Genomic DNA, 15669 nt, shown 5'->3' with positions numbered 1-15669 from the left:
AGATGTGTTAGTTGAAAGAACTGATTTGAGATTAGAAATGCTGCTTAACATATAAATATAATGACATTTAGCATACAGCACCCATTACTTACAAGGAACTGAGTAGGCAATGGGGGAAAATAATATTTGTATATGTAAACACACTCGTACAATACATCCATCCATCTCTGGTGGTTTCTTTAAAGGCCACTTGTCCTCTCTTTTAGGTTTATAAATATTTATCCCATTGTAGACACATTTAAAACAAAATGGTGTTTCATAATAAAAGATATAATCTAGGGCTTCCCTGGTGGCGCAGTGGTTAAGAGTCCACCTGCCGATGCAGGGGACATGGGTTCATGCCCTGGTTCGGGAAGATCCCACATGCCGCTGAGTGGCTGGGCCCGTGAGCCATGGCCGCTGAGCCTGCTTGTCCGGAGCCTTGCTCCGCAACGGAAGAGGCCACAACAGTGAGAGGCCCGCATACTGCAAAAAAAAAAAAAAAAAAAAAAAAAAAAGATATAATCTAAGAGGTCTTTTCAAACTCTAGAGATAAATATTACTCAACATCAATATGCTTGCCTTCAATTTTGGTATTATAATGCTTGAATCTGTGAATGGCCTTAAATGTCTCCTTGTCTATGGTTTGTTTTATCCTATCCAGTATTTGCAGATGTGTAAAATTGAGAGAGCAAATATACCAGCAAGGATCATAAAAGTGGAAAGTATTTTTCCCCACTGTGAAAGTCAAAATTTAGCAGGATCCATGCTATAGGACAGAGTAAAATATAAAAATTAGCAAAGACCGTTTACACTTACAAATAGAACAATGTTAACTTTGGAAGTTAGAGAATTCATATATAAATACAAATATATTTGTATATTTTATAGGTAATAAAAATAATTTCTTTAGGAGTCTAAAAAATGGTTATATTAAACTGTATTTCACCCTTTCCTCTTTGGGTTCCTTTTCCACTCTAATTTTTACGAAATTTAATGAGGTCTAAAAAGAATGTCCAGTAATCATTATAAAAAATCACAAACTCTGAAAGCAGATAAACCAGAGTTTGAGGCCAAGCTCTGCCCTTTATGTGCCCTTTGACATCAAGGAAATTCCTCTCAAAATGTATTTCCCCCGTGTTTAAAATGGGAATAAGAATCACCTCATCCCCAGAACTGGTTTGAAGACTAAATGAAATTAGGCTTCAAAAGTATCTGGCATAGTGGGTGGTACATATAAACAGTTCCCCAAAGGTGTTAGATATTAAAAGACTCTAAATGTGGCTTAAGAACAAGACAGCCAGAACCCTTTAGCCCACTCAAAGGAACAGAGTGTTGAGAACAGTGATTGAGAACTGGAATTTCTGTTTTTGCTAAAAATGTATGACACAGGATAGTTATTAATGAAACCTAAGAAGTGGTTAGGTATGTTTTATCAAGTTCTTCCTCATAATTAAAATAAGTAAATATGTAATCACCAGGAAATTTAAGAAAAAGATGGCTAAGTTAAGAAACCCTTACAATATTTCTGTGACTGAATCCATATATATGGAAAATGGCCCCCAAACAACATTCACTGCCCATTGGTGGATGAAAAAATAATTTATTACACATCTCCTTTTGGTCAGGTACAAGGTTGGGTGCCAATGACAGTCTCACAGGATTTTTCAACCTCAGGTGAGTGTCAGGACAATAAACAATGATGCATGTCTGAGAAGGCATAAAGTGCCGTGGGAGACAGTCCAGGGAACCTGAAGGGGTTGGGGGCATCTTACAGAATCATTCTGGAAGCTCTTGAAGAAAATATGAGAGAGGACAGCAGAAATGCCCTTATGACACCTCCATGTGGATTACAGAAAAGTGTTACTTTCTCAATACAGTCACAGAAATGTATATTCTGCTGAAAAAAACGCTTTGCTCTTTTTTCATAATAAGTATACAAATGCGTGTGTGAATATGAATAAGTGTGAGTGGGTGTGTGTGGCAGGTGATCTCTGAGTTCATGTGTGTACGTGTGAGTGTTTGAATGTCTACGTCAGTGTGTGTGGTGTGCGTGTGGCTATGTGAGAGTGTGTATGTGGGTGAGTATGAGTATGTGTGAAAGGGAGGTCTCACTGACCTTGGAATGGTCACCCTTAGATGGGTGCCTTGTGCATTCTAGACCCTGCAAAACCATAAGTGGCAGCTCCAAGAGGTGAGCCAAAGAGAGGTGGGAAGAACAAACAAGAAACCATGTCATCCCCAAAATAACTGAAGATGGTCTTTGCTAGTGGTAGTGATTTGTTGAAAGGAAAGCAATATTACTTGAAAGGTATTTATGGAAGTGCTGCCTAGTGATTTGGTCACTAACAGGATATTAAGGAGGTGGCGAGTTTAGGATAATAAATACCATTTATCAGGCATATGTTTTCACCAAATCTCCAAAATTTACCCGTGGGAATTGGGACTTCCTCCATGTTACAGGAAAATGTAGAAAGGTTGGTTGTCCAAGGTCACAACACTAATAAAACAGATGCTTGTAGTCACTGTCCCAGAGCTATTCACAAAGGCTGAGAATTCAGGAAATGGAGGGCAGTTTGAGGGGAAAGAAAAGGAATGACCTCTCACTCCTGCCAAGTCTGAAATGCCCATGGCAGGTCTAAATGACATTCTCTGGGTAAGCTGAAGATTTCAATCTTGGAGCCATCATCACACTCAGAGCCTAGAGTTAAAACTCCTGACTCAGCAAATCATGTTGCTGGTCCCAGGTATGTACACTATCATATAGATAAATTTGTGTCATGAATGCATAGAAGAGTAGTATTCAGGAAAACTGTACCCTAATAAGATGCTTATTCTTCCTGTGTGTGTAACCTTATTTAATTAGAGTCATTGAGTACCTCAGGAATAATGAGAATTATTAGACCAGAAATGAAAGGAGAAAAAGGAAATCTGTTTTAATTTTCAAAACAGAATTTTTGAGTCTACTCCAGCCTATTTTTGTGGAAAGAGAAAGGAGTTTTCTACATTTTGAAAGCTCTCTCTCACATACCAAGAATGAAACCTGGTCAACACAGATCGTCTAGTTTTAGTTGCAGTTATGATATAAGGCCGTGGTTCTCAAACTTTGGCAAACATCACAATCACTGGGAGGGCTTGCTAAAACACAGCTTGCCGGGTCCCTTCCCTACATGTTCTGATTCAGGTTGGGGTCAGGGCTGGAGAATGTTCATTCCTAGCGATTTGTCATATGATGTGGTATTGCTAGTACACAGTACTCTGAGAATCATTCATGTAAGGAAAGTCCTCTCCCTCCCGGCCCCGGCCAATACAAAGTAGAAAGCCTTTCTTGGGAAGAAGAACAGAGATTTGGAAGGAACGTAACTAAGTTGAAAATGATACATGAGTCTGTAAGAAAATACCAAAGTTCTTCAGCCAAGAGAGTGGAATCTTAAAATACAGTCACTTCCAATACCCCCAGTTACAACGAGCAATAGGGACAGGCTGAGATTGGACTGGTGCTTTGTTTCCTTTTTACATCCAGCGTGATACAAAAGCAGTGAAGCAGGAGAGGGACAGGGACAGGGAGGTCTCTACACAGATGCATCTGACATAGCTCCCTGATCTGGGTTTGCTGTGCAAGAAACCCAGTCATTTCTGTGTGCCTGGAAAAGATGAAACATGTCAAGAAGAAGGACAGGCAAAGAAGTGGTCAACCACAAAATTCTAGAAATCAGGGGTTGGCACTTTTTTTAAATTGAGGTAAGTTTGTTTTATAACATTACACGTTTCATGTGTACAACATTATATTTCAACTTCTGTATACCCTGCAGTGTGCTCACCACCAAAGGTTTAATTTCCATCCATCACCGTATAGTGGACCTCCTTCACCGATATCACCCTCCCCCCCAAGCCTCTTTCCCCTTTGGTAACCACTAATCTTTTCTCTGTATCTATGTGTTTGTTTTTGTTTTGTGTTGTTTGTTCTATTTTATAGTCCACACATGAGTAAAATCATATGGTATTTGTCTTTCTCATCTGAGTCATTTCACTTAATACCCACAAGATCCATCCATGTTGTCACAAATGGCAGGATTTATCTTTTTTATGACTGAGTAGTATTCCATTGTGTGTATATGTATATATACATATACCACATCTTCTTTATCTATTTTTCTGTAGATGCACATTTAGGTTGTTTCCATATCTTGGCTATTGTAAATAATATTGGAAAGAACACAGACATAGAGGTGCATATATCTTTTTGAATTAGTGATTTCATATTTTTCAAATAAATACCCAGAAGTGGAATATCTGGATCATATGGTAGTTCTATTCTTAATTTTTTGAGAAACTGCCATACTGTTTTCCATAATGGTTACACCAATGTCCATTACCACCAGCAGTGTATAAGGGTTCTCTTTTTTCCACACCTTCTCCAACACTTCTTCTTGTCTTTTTGATAACAGTCATTATAAAGGGCATGAGGTGATAGATATCTCACTGTCACTTTGATTTGCATTTCCCCAATAATTACTGATGTTGAACATCCTTCCACATGCCACACTGGCCATCTGATGCCTTCTTTGGAAAATGTCTATTCAAGTCCCATGCCAGTTTTTCAATTGAGTTGTTTGGTTTGTCATTGTTCAGTTGTATGAGTTCTTTATATTTTTTGGATATTAACCCCTTATTGGATATATGACTTGCAAATATCTTCACTGGGTTGGTAGGCTGGCTTTTCATTTTGTTTTTCTGGGAAAGGTCTTATTTTTTCTTAGTACCTGAAGGATAACTTTGCTGGGTAGAGCTTTCTTGGCTGATAGCTTTTATCTTTCAGTATTTTGAGTATGTCATTCCACCCTCTCTTGGCCTGTAGAGTTTCTGTTGAAAAATATGCTGATAGCTTAATGGAGGCTCCTTGGTAGGTCACTGTTTTTATTTCCTTTTTGCCTTTAAAATTCTTTCTTTGTCATTGACTTTTGACAATTTTAATATTATGTGTCTTGGAGAAGGTCTTTTTGCGCTGAGGTAATTAGGTGCTCTCTTAGCTTCATGGACTTGTATAATCCAGTTCCTTCCTCAGGTTTGGGAAGTTCTCAGCTGTTATTTCTTTAAACAACCTCTCTGCTTCCTTCTCCCTCTCTTCTCATGCTGGGATACCCATTATCCGTATGTTGCCTTTCCTAAGGGAGTCACATAGTTCTCATAAAATTTCTTCATTAAAAAAAAACTCAGTTCTCTCTCCTATTCTACCTGAATTATTTCCATATTTCTATCTTCGAGCTCATTAATTCTCTCTTCCATACGATCTGCTCTATTTACAATGCTTTCTAATGCATTCTTCATCTCATTTATTGAACTCTTCAGTTCCAACCTTTTGTTTTGTTCTTTTTTAGAGTTCCAATCTTTTTGGTAGAATATTACTTCTGTTCATCATTTTTATTCCTGCACTCACTGAACTTCCTTTTTGTTTCCTTGTAGCCTGTTGAGTTTCTTCATGACAGCTAGTTTGAATTCTCTATCAGTTAGACTGCAATATTCCATGACTTTAAATGAGTTTGGTTCCTGGAGAATTGTCATTATCACTTTGTGATACCATGTTATTGTGGTTTTTCAGGAAGCTCGATGAGTTGGTCCTCTGCCGGCATATTTCAAGTAGCAAACAACTTTCTTATTTAGGTAAAGCTTCTTTTACTTTGAGTCTAACTATTCAACAGGTTGTTAATTTGAGGCCCTTCTTTTGTTTTTCAGTAGGTGGCACTATAGCACAAGTTTCTGAGCAGCCTCTGGTATATTTGAGAATCAGCATTTTCCATCCTCTACTACCTCTTACAGACATGTTGACAGTGCCTGCCTTGTCACTACTCATGACTTTAGGGTCACAAGTGCCTTGCTGTTGCCTACTGCCAATGTCACCACCGTCACTGGCATTGATGCTGGGCCCATTGTGTGCCTCCACCACAACAGTGGGTGGGGCAGGATGTGGGGGGCATCAGGATTGCAGGTCCTTCGTGGTTGCTGGGTTTGTGGGTGCTGTTGCCCCAGGCAGGGGGACCAGTGTTATGGATGTTGCTGCAGCTGGAGGAACTGGGGTCACAGGCCCTGCCATCACTGATGCCTAGTTCCTTTATGCCATTGATGCTGCTGAGGCTGGGAAGCCAGAATCGTGTGCACTGGGTCCCCTGCTACTACTGGATTCTCTGGGGTTGCAGGTCAACCAGGGCTGGAGGGTCAGAATCATAGGCACCATCTCAGCTGTTCCCTCAGTTATGCCTCCTCTCTGTGTTCCAGTCTACACACCTTCACATGTACAGATGCGAGGATCTCTCCAGCATCCTGGTGTACTGAGCAGAGGAGGCTTGGTTGAGATACGGATGTTTTACTAGTTGTAGACTGAGAGGGAGAGACAAAGAGAGCATCTCCTACTGGCATGATGCTGACCTTTCTCTAGGCAAACTTTTTCTGAAAAGGGCCAGTTAGTAAATGTTTTAGGCGTTGTGGGCCATCCAGTCTTTGTAGAAACTACTAACCTACACTGTTGTAGAACTAAAACAGACATAGACAATGCATAAATGGATCAGCGAGGCTGGATTTGGCCCTCAAGCAGCTGGATTTTGTCTGCCTGCCATAGTTTGCCAACCCTTGCTATAAACTACAGGGCTCTCAAAACCCAGTAGCAACAAAACCTCATTTCACAGACTATATAAGCATTAACAACCCCAAATGGCTGGCCCTTGGTGGACAAGAACACAAGATATTTGGGGACAATACAAGGCACTGTATCTAGAAAATACCAGACAATACCTCTGACCCCTGAGGAAATCAATGACGACAAAGACAGCACAGAGATCAGAAGCATCTTGCTCTCTTATTATGGGATATGGGGATTTAGCCCTTCTCTCAGTGCCATTTTGGGAAGAATACAAAAGGAGCGTGGACTCCTTGAGAGAAGACACCTTCCTGACATGGAATAGGAACTTCACATTGACTGAGGATTTAGTCAATTGCAATTGAATTCATCTGAAAGAGACCAATATAAACCAAAGATGGCTAAAATAACTGTTTAGCAAAGTTACTTTCTCTTTCCATCATTGTGGGCAGGATATATTTATTGACAAATAAAATAGAACACCGTTTTTGTATATCTGAGTGTGATGTGTAAATATCCACTCCATTATAGAAGGAAAAAAGTCATTTCTGCCATCCTATAGGTTCACAGGGGACCTCCTAAAATTGGAGTCAGGATATAAAGTACTTCCTTAGAGCATATGATGTCAAAAGTAAAGGTTCCCTTAATTCCTCATATTTACTGCTCTCAAAGCCCCTGTCAAATTTTATCATGAGCATTTTTCACTTTTTTATATTCCTATCACTAGATCAAATGCATCAATTATAAGAATTACTTAAAAGGAGTTTTCCAGATCCCAAAAAAGACTCTGGGTACAGAGTAGGTGTTTAAATTTTATGTTGAATTTATTTGAATTGATTTTTACTTGACTAGAATTAAAGGTATTGCTGTGAAACATCCTCATTAACTTGTTCTAGTGGCATATTTTGAGCACGACACTACAGAGAGATTGCTGTGGTTTACCACAAACACATATAATTATTTTCAATTAACTTTAAAAAAGCCAGAAATTGTGTTTAGAAATTTCTCTTTCCAGCAGGCTATTGAGAACTTTAATCTTAGTCTGTTAAAAGACTAGTTTTAGAAATTCTTTTGCATCTCTCCCTCCACTCCACCTCTTGCCCCCTCTATCTTTTTCTATCTCATCATGCCATTTCAAAAATCAGAAAAGCTACCCTACAGAGCTGGATTATATAAGTGATTTCAGCTTAGCTAAAGAGTCCCATTAAAAGTTCCTCAGCTCCAAGAATCAGGTTTAGAGTACTACATAAAGCATGGACACAAAATCTATCTAAGACTTCTTATTGCATACAACTATCAAGCTTTCAAGAATGGAAAAAAAGAGAAAAAGTGAGAAAAAGAGTAGCGCTATCAGTCTTCCTTTGTAAGCCAATCAATCTTCAAAAGAAAACCAAGAGGAATGCTGTTCCAGGGCAGGCTCACTGAAGTAATTTCCAAGCCTTATTACCCCTGTAAGAATGGGCTGAAAGGATCCAGCCTTAGGAAGCTTTGCCTGACAGATTCAGCCTCCTTTCTGGAGAGGTAATGACTAGGTGCAGCAGTGACAAAGAGGCAACCGTGCTTCAAGTTCATCCTTTCCTCATCCCAAACACTGATGGCAAAAGATAGGGGGCAATGGCAATGAACTTCTCAGAAGTCTTTAATGAACTGAGTTATTCGAGGCAAATAGAAAAAAATCAGGAGAAATAAATGCTACAATCTTTCACCCCAGAACAACTCTGAATCAAGTAACAGAGAAATAAAATGTGTAAATATAAACTTATTTTATTTGGAGTTATATGCTTATGTTTAGGATGTTTGGGGTTTTTTTGTTTTGTTTTGTTTTTGTGGTACGCGGGCCTCTCACTGTTGTGGCCTCTCCCATTGCGGAGCACAGGCTCCGGACACGCAGGCTCAGCGGCCATGGCTCACAGGCCCAGCCGCTCCGCGGCATGTGGGATCTTCCCGGACCGGGGCATGAACCCGTGTCCCCTGCATCGGCAGGCGGACTCTCAACCACTGCACCACCAGGGAAGCCCCAGGATGTTTTTTGAGAGACCTAAAAATGTATCAAATGCCTCTTTGTTTGGTTTAAAATAAATAGGGCTAAATATCTGAATTCATTTCCTTAAGTTTCTTATTTCCATAAACTAGAGTTGAATACACCACTATACCATTTTATAAGAAGCTTTAAAGAAGTAAATGGTTCCCTGAATATATTTCACTTGCTACCTATGTCATCACCTGTTATTTTCTCTATCAGATTAACATTTTCATTAAGTATAGAGGAAAAACTTCTCAATTACCTTCACCAAAAGAATAAAACACTTTCCACTTTGTGCCTTAGCATAGAGTAGGCACTCAATAAATATTTGCTGAAAGAGCAATTGGTAAGATAACATATTTTTGGATGTGATTTTGGGTTAAAATTTCTTGTTTTTAAAAAAATTTGAATGACTTATCTACTAGGAATTCATATGAATTCAAAATGTAAAATGGCATTGCATGATTTAAATACATCTTGTGAAACACGGAAATGCTACCTGGTTTTCTCCTCTTGCGTACAGGTCAGCTCAGTTCTTCTCTCATCCTATTTTTCCATTCTCTTCTTCAAATATTTACTGAGCTCCTATTTACTTTGTCAGGCGCATATACATAGAGTGAAAAATGATAGGAAAATTAACAGATATCATTTTGCTTGCATGGCATTTTCCCCCAATTTCACATATGGTTGTGGTAGGACCATCAGTTATAGTCCTCTCCACCCCTGGGCCACCAGAATGGTCACATGACCTAGACTTAACCGATCTTAACATTCTATTCTCCACTGCAGCTATGCATTAAAGGGTAGAACTGTGGCCAAACAAGGCTCATCATATTTCTTCCAGAAACATTTTTTTTCTGTTTTTTTTATTAGTTTCTGCTTTATAACAAAGTGAATCAGTTATACATACACATCTGTTCCCATATCCCTTCCCTCTTGCATCTCCCTCCCTCCCACCCTCCCTAATCTTCCAGAAACATTAGATAAGTGCATGTGGGAGCAGCAGAGGCTCCCTGACTCTGTCATAATGAAAAATCAAGTAAATTAAGAGCCACAAAAAGCTATCTTTTACACAATGTGTTGAGAACCTATTTCAGAATGGAGCAAAACAGAGGAAATTAGAATAAAGAATGAGAGAAAGACAGGAGGAGAGGGAAGGAGAACAGAAGAGGAGAGAGGGGAAGGGAGGGAGGATGGACAAGTCTGCGAGTGAGACTAGGTACAGAGGATAACAATACACACATCATTTCAGCCTTTGTATCCAGACATGCCTGAAGCCAGCAAATCCCTGGACTTCCATGTTAAATGAATCAATGAATTATGGAATAAACTAGTTTAAATAATTTTTTGACACTTAAAACTCAGTGATACAGTCTTCAACCTCAAGATTAAGACACAGCTGCACATAGCTAGTTACAGGTATTCTGCCTTGTAGTATAAAGGTTAAAATCTGATATTCCACAGGAAAATATAACCAACAGCTGATAGGCCCTCAGTCTGAAATGGGACAAAAGCTGTGGATGAAAGGCACAGGAGAGATGACAGAAAGAGCATTCCAAGTGGAGGGATAAATGTGAGCAAAAGGCATTGTGGTAGAGTGTTCATTCAATGACCCAATCCTCACTTGCATTTCCTCCTCCTTAGCCATCTTCCAGGTAGAGGCAGCCATGACACAGTGCTGTCTGATGAAATGTGAGCCAATGACTACTGGGTAGGGTTTATACTTTACTTAAAAAAAACAAAACAAAATGAAACAAAACAAAACACCATGAACTGGCACAGCCCTTTAACTGTTGCTCCTTTACACTTAAAAATTTTCTTTGCTGGAATATGGATGAAAAGTTGGAGGTACAGCAGCCACATTATGCATATGAGGTGATAGTCATGAGGACAAAAGCCAACTTATTAAAGATGGTACAGCAGAAAGGCAGAAAGAGCCTGGGTTCCTTAGTCACTGCTGAGGATTTACACTAGCCCTGAACTGCCTACCTCTAGACTTTTCTTATATAAATACCAACAGTTGAAGACTCAGCAGTTGTATGCTCTTACATGAATCATTCTTAATGGAAATAGGGATGTCAGAAATTACCGAATATATATGAGAAAAAATTAGAGCTGATATCCAGCAGTTAAACACTTATAGGATGTACAAATGTATGTTCTGAATAGTTGGTAACTATGCTGAACCTGTTGTTAAATAATCTGAGAATCACCACTCAGAATAACAAAAAGTTTAGTCAAATGAGGGGTATGAAGCAGTGAGAATTCAAGTGGGAAACTTCACTAGGACTAGGACTTCACTTGGAGTAGATTGTGCAGAATGTGAAATATAATGCTAAGAAGGACAATTTTTTTTTTTTTTTTTTTTTGTGGTACGCGGGCCTCTCACTGTTGTGGCCTCTCCCGTTGCGGAGCACAGGCTCTGGACATGCAGGTTCAGTGGCCATGGCTCATGGGCCCAGCCGCTCCGTGGCATGTGGGATCCTCCTGGATGGGGGCACAAAACCGCATCCCCTGCATCGGCAGGTGGACTCTCAACCACTGTGCCACCAGGGAAGCCCAGGACAATTTTACTTAGTAGAGAACATATAAAATTATATATATATATATATATATATATATATATATATATATATATATATATATATGTGAATGAAACATGCTATATTGATGAGTTAAATTAAGTGCAATATTGAGAACACCTCTCAGAAATTCTCTAAAGTTAGCATGTAAACCTGGAGGAACGTCACAATATACTGCAATTAACAGTTTGATTTCATGACCTCGTAGTACGTCAATTCACTACCTGAAAGTTTATTTTGAAACTTTAGAGTATTTGGGTTATAAAATTCATAGTCTGGAATTAATTATTAAATCACTGAAAACACCTGGGTTCTCATAGAAGCTATTTGCTTACACTGGCTAATTTACATATGAGTGAGAGAAAATGAAGTTCTAGCTTTTCTCAAAATAACCTTCAGAATAGGAAAATGCCTTACATGAAACAATTTTAATATAATTACATAAAATGGCAGTTATGATATTAGGCATAAAATTTTTGCACTTAAAGAAAAATGGAAAAGAAGTCAAATTTTAATAAGATGGATACTGTCTGAATTTTAGATTTTCTTATTCTTAATTATCTGCTAACATCATAAACTAGACAGTTAAGCTTTCTTTTCTTCTTTGCAGTGGAAAGCTAGTGCGTGAGTAGTCCAGCTATCCTGAAATGCAGCCCCTTTATGTTCCAATTATTTGAATCATTATTGAAAATGAACACTTAAGCTTGCGTAAGTGCAGGCAGGCAGGATACATGAAGCTGGCTTCCCTGATGCATTACTGCATTTGCAAACACTCCATGGGGCACTAATACTCCATTCTGGAATTTCTCTAAGTGTAACGTCTGCTTTTCAGAATAAATCATTTGCATACAAACTGACTGGCATAACACCCTGATGGAGGAGAGCGAAGACCAACTTGCCCTTCCTTGTCCCTTTCAAGCTGAAAAATTGATGGAAGATGGCCTTTCTGGTCTGACTTTTTTTGACACGTACACAAATCTGATCTTTTTCCCTATTGCTAACTTAAAATATAAATAGGGAAATACAAACTCAAAATACTTTTGCAAATTTTCAAGCAAAAACAGTTTTTCCTCTGCCTTCTCCAATTCACAGCAATCTTTCCAAAGACAGAAGTATTTCCAACTTATTAAAAACATTACTCTATAATAATCTGTTTTCTTATAATTTGTTGTAGGAAAATACATGCTACCTAGATTCTATCTATCAGGATGTACATTTAAATATTCCCTTCCTGGATCCTTATGGAAGTGAGCTGATTTCCTTAATCATAAAGCTTTTAAGTCAGCACAGGAAGTTTGTGTGGGGAAGTTTGTGTGTCTGTTCATAGATTTCTTTTTTTTTTTCTTTTGAGGGGTGCAGTCTTTCTGGAAGACCTTTCATTTTATTGACTTCAGATTTATATTATTATTATTGTTCTCATTAACTTACCTCAGATTTCCAGAAGAACTCTGATTAGGAATATACTTCTGTGCTGTATTTACCCAAACTGAAAGCCCAGTGGAAAACAGGTGGTCCTACTTTTACATATTACTATGGGACAGAAGTGAAACCCAAGGACAGAAACAAAATTAAGCAAAAGTAAATGCAAATTCTCTCCAAGTTATTCTTCTTGTCTGCAGAAATAATTATAGTAAGGAAGACAAAGTGCTATCATTTAAATTATTACTGCAGATTAATGGAATGTATCTTTGTTTTCTTTTGTTTTCAAAATGGCATTCAAAATGGCTTAATCATATTTTTATTTTTTGCTGTATATGTTAAAGATCATACACATGTTTCAAATTAAGAAAATGACATAAATACCTAATATTTCTATTCTCTTGTTTTAATGTCATGATTATTCACTCTATTTTTTCTTGTGACTCATTGTAATGTACTCACTTAACATATTTTTCATTAGACATCTGAAGCAGAATCTAGTTCTAGTATTTATTTTTATTTTATTGATTTTATTATCAGGGTTAAATCAACCATAAGTACTGTTATTTTTTCAGTATTTGAAGGTGTTCTTAACCTACAGACCAAGTCCGAAAACAATCTGTAAACATTAAAACCTCTCTTTTGAATATTTTCATTCCTCTTGGACAATGAATTTTTAAAGGAAACATTTTAATATTTAAGTTCTATAACAGAAGTGTGTGGTTAAAATAAATTAATTTATAAAAATTAAGCAGAAAAGCCAAACCTTCAGGATTAAGTTTCAGGAAAAATATATGTTTGTGCATATGTATTCGAGAGACAGTTTTAGATATAAAAGTATCTATTTTTAAGAGAATGTATGCATTGCTGGGGACTTTAAAAATATACAAAAGTTTACAAAACAAAATACAAAGATTTAAAACATAGCATTCTCAGAATATAAAAATTAATTTAACTGAAATGTATACAAGCCACATCAAAATTAGGACAATCTGTAAATCTGCTGAGAAAATTAAACCATGAAAAACAAGCTGTTCCTCTTTTTACCCCCAAATCCTCAGAATCCAGTAAAAGTATCCAATCACAGCCCGCCATTTCTCAAGCACTCAATATCCTTATTTTGTCCCCTTGAGATTTTGTAAGTGTCCTTGTTACTCTCCCCTCTGCCTTCACCCGCCCTCCAATCCAGAACTCCAGGCCCCAACACAAGTTTTAAGTCAGGTGAATAGAACCAACTTTAATAAGATGGTTTAAATCTTCAATAGAAATGAAGATTCTATTTCTGGCTTTATAATCTCTCCGAGTGTAGTTCCAGGCTCTCTCACCTACCTCAGGGAAGCTGTCCTCTAGTATGGGAGAGGAGACAAGGAGAGACAGAGGGGGAAGCATATTTTAATGAGGCTGCCCCTGGGAAAGCATTTTTAATCAGGAGAAACCAGCCTTTTAGTCAATATTTCTTTCTTAATGTAGTATGGCAAAACTGGAAAGGAAAAGAGACAAAAAAGAAAACAAAAAAAATATCACAATGGTGATTTTGAGTCAAGATTGAAAATCACTTTAAAGTTTCTGAATACACTTATTAAGAAAAAAGATTTAGAGATAATCTAACATTTTGTAATCAAAAATGTTTTTCTGCTGTCGAATCTTTAAAGGTACATATGATCTACTTTAAAATTAAGTATTGCATTTTAATGTGCTATACATTCAATCAGGAAAGACCAAAGTTTTTAATGCACTGATACTTAGTAGCTAACATATTTGCTCATAAATTTGGATTTAATAATATTGCTGACATTAATGAAGTGATTTGCACAAGCTCTAGAAAGATCCTGAAATCTAAAATTTTAAATGTCCTGTTCTCCAATTGGAGTTTTATTGTTTTTAATACTACATACTTTAAACATTTAAGGGGAAAAATATAGTTAATTGATTTTATTTGCCTTTCCAGAAACAACCTGTTTTTCCATTCTGAACAATGGCCTACTACCACATGTCAATTCAGATAGATTAGCGTGAGCTCAGATCATGTCAATCAAACCATCAAGGCCGGATGTTTGTAAAAACTTCACCCTTCTTGGCTTGAAGTTCATAAAAAATTAAAAAGGGAAATAATCATTTCCTATACAGGAAACTGCATCTGCATTCCCATAGCCAAGGTCTACATAACTCCTCGAAGATGGACACAACTTCCATCTCTCCTTCTTAAGAGAGAACATCTTTGATTTTAATAAAAAGGATAACATATAATATATAAATAATATTTTTCCAAAATATTTCATATGTGAAATTAAACAAAATTGTGTTTTAAATTCACTCTGTGGTTTTTGAAAATTAGAAAAAAATCTTTTAGATCCTTATTTTGTAAGAATGCAACTGCTAGTAACACAGTGCTTTATATATATTGGGAGTCCAATACATACTGATTGGTTGGTTGGTTGGTTGGTTGGCTGACTGGTTGGTTGATTGGATGTTTGTATAGATAGATAAATGGAGGGAGGGAGGGAGGGAGGGAGGGAGGGATGAGTGGATGGATGGATGGATGGATGCATGGATGGATGGATGGATAAATGGATGGATAAAAAGAAGGAGGGTGGGAGGAAAAAATGGAGGGATAAAGGAAGGAAGGAAAGGCAAAAGGAAGGAAGGAAAGAAGGAAGGGGAGGCCTCCAATAATGAAGCCTAATATATAAAACAGATATACCTGGAGTGAATATGAATGAAAAGGATGTGATGTTCTTCATGAAATTCCTGGGGATCCTTGGAGCACAGTTTGAAAACTACTCACCTAAGAAGGCTTTATATTAATGATTCTATCATAGGTTAAAATAAATAATAATCTGTAAAAATTAAGAACAGCCTCCTAAAGTAAATAAAATGTTAAATATTGAACATGTTGATCATCATTTCTTAAGCACTCAATAAATGGTACCTATTAAAAAAAAAGAGACATCATCCCTTACAACTATGATTGCTTCTAAGGGCATAGTATATACCAGGCACAGTTCTCAGTAAATTGTATGAAAAAATCTAACTTA

General features: G+C 37.5%; 1 protein-coding gene across 3 annotated transcripts in view; it reads right to left on the bottom strand.

Moving 5' to 3' along the window:
- SLIT2 (slit guidance ligand 2) overlaps positions 1-15669 on the bottom strand; it is a gene marked incomplete at both ends in the record, with an annotated part of 384978 nt that overhangs the window by 260923 nt on the left and 108386 nt on the right. The window lies entirely within an intron of this gene.

Source organism: Hyperoodon ampullatus, assembly GCF_949752795.1.
Source record: "Hyperoodon ampullatus genome assembly, chromosome: 1".
Taxonomy (NCBI): domain Eukaryota; kingdom Metazoa; phylum Chordata; class Mammalia; order Artiodactyla; family Ziphiidae; genus Hyperoodon; species Hyperoodon ampullatus.
Note: the sequence above shows the minus strand (reverse complement) of the source record. Positions and strands in the feature narration are given on the sequence as shown.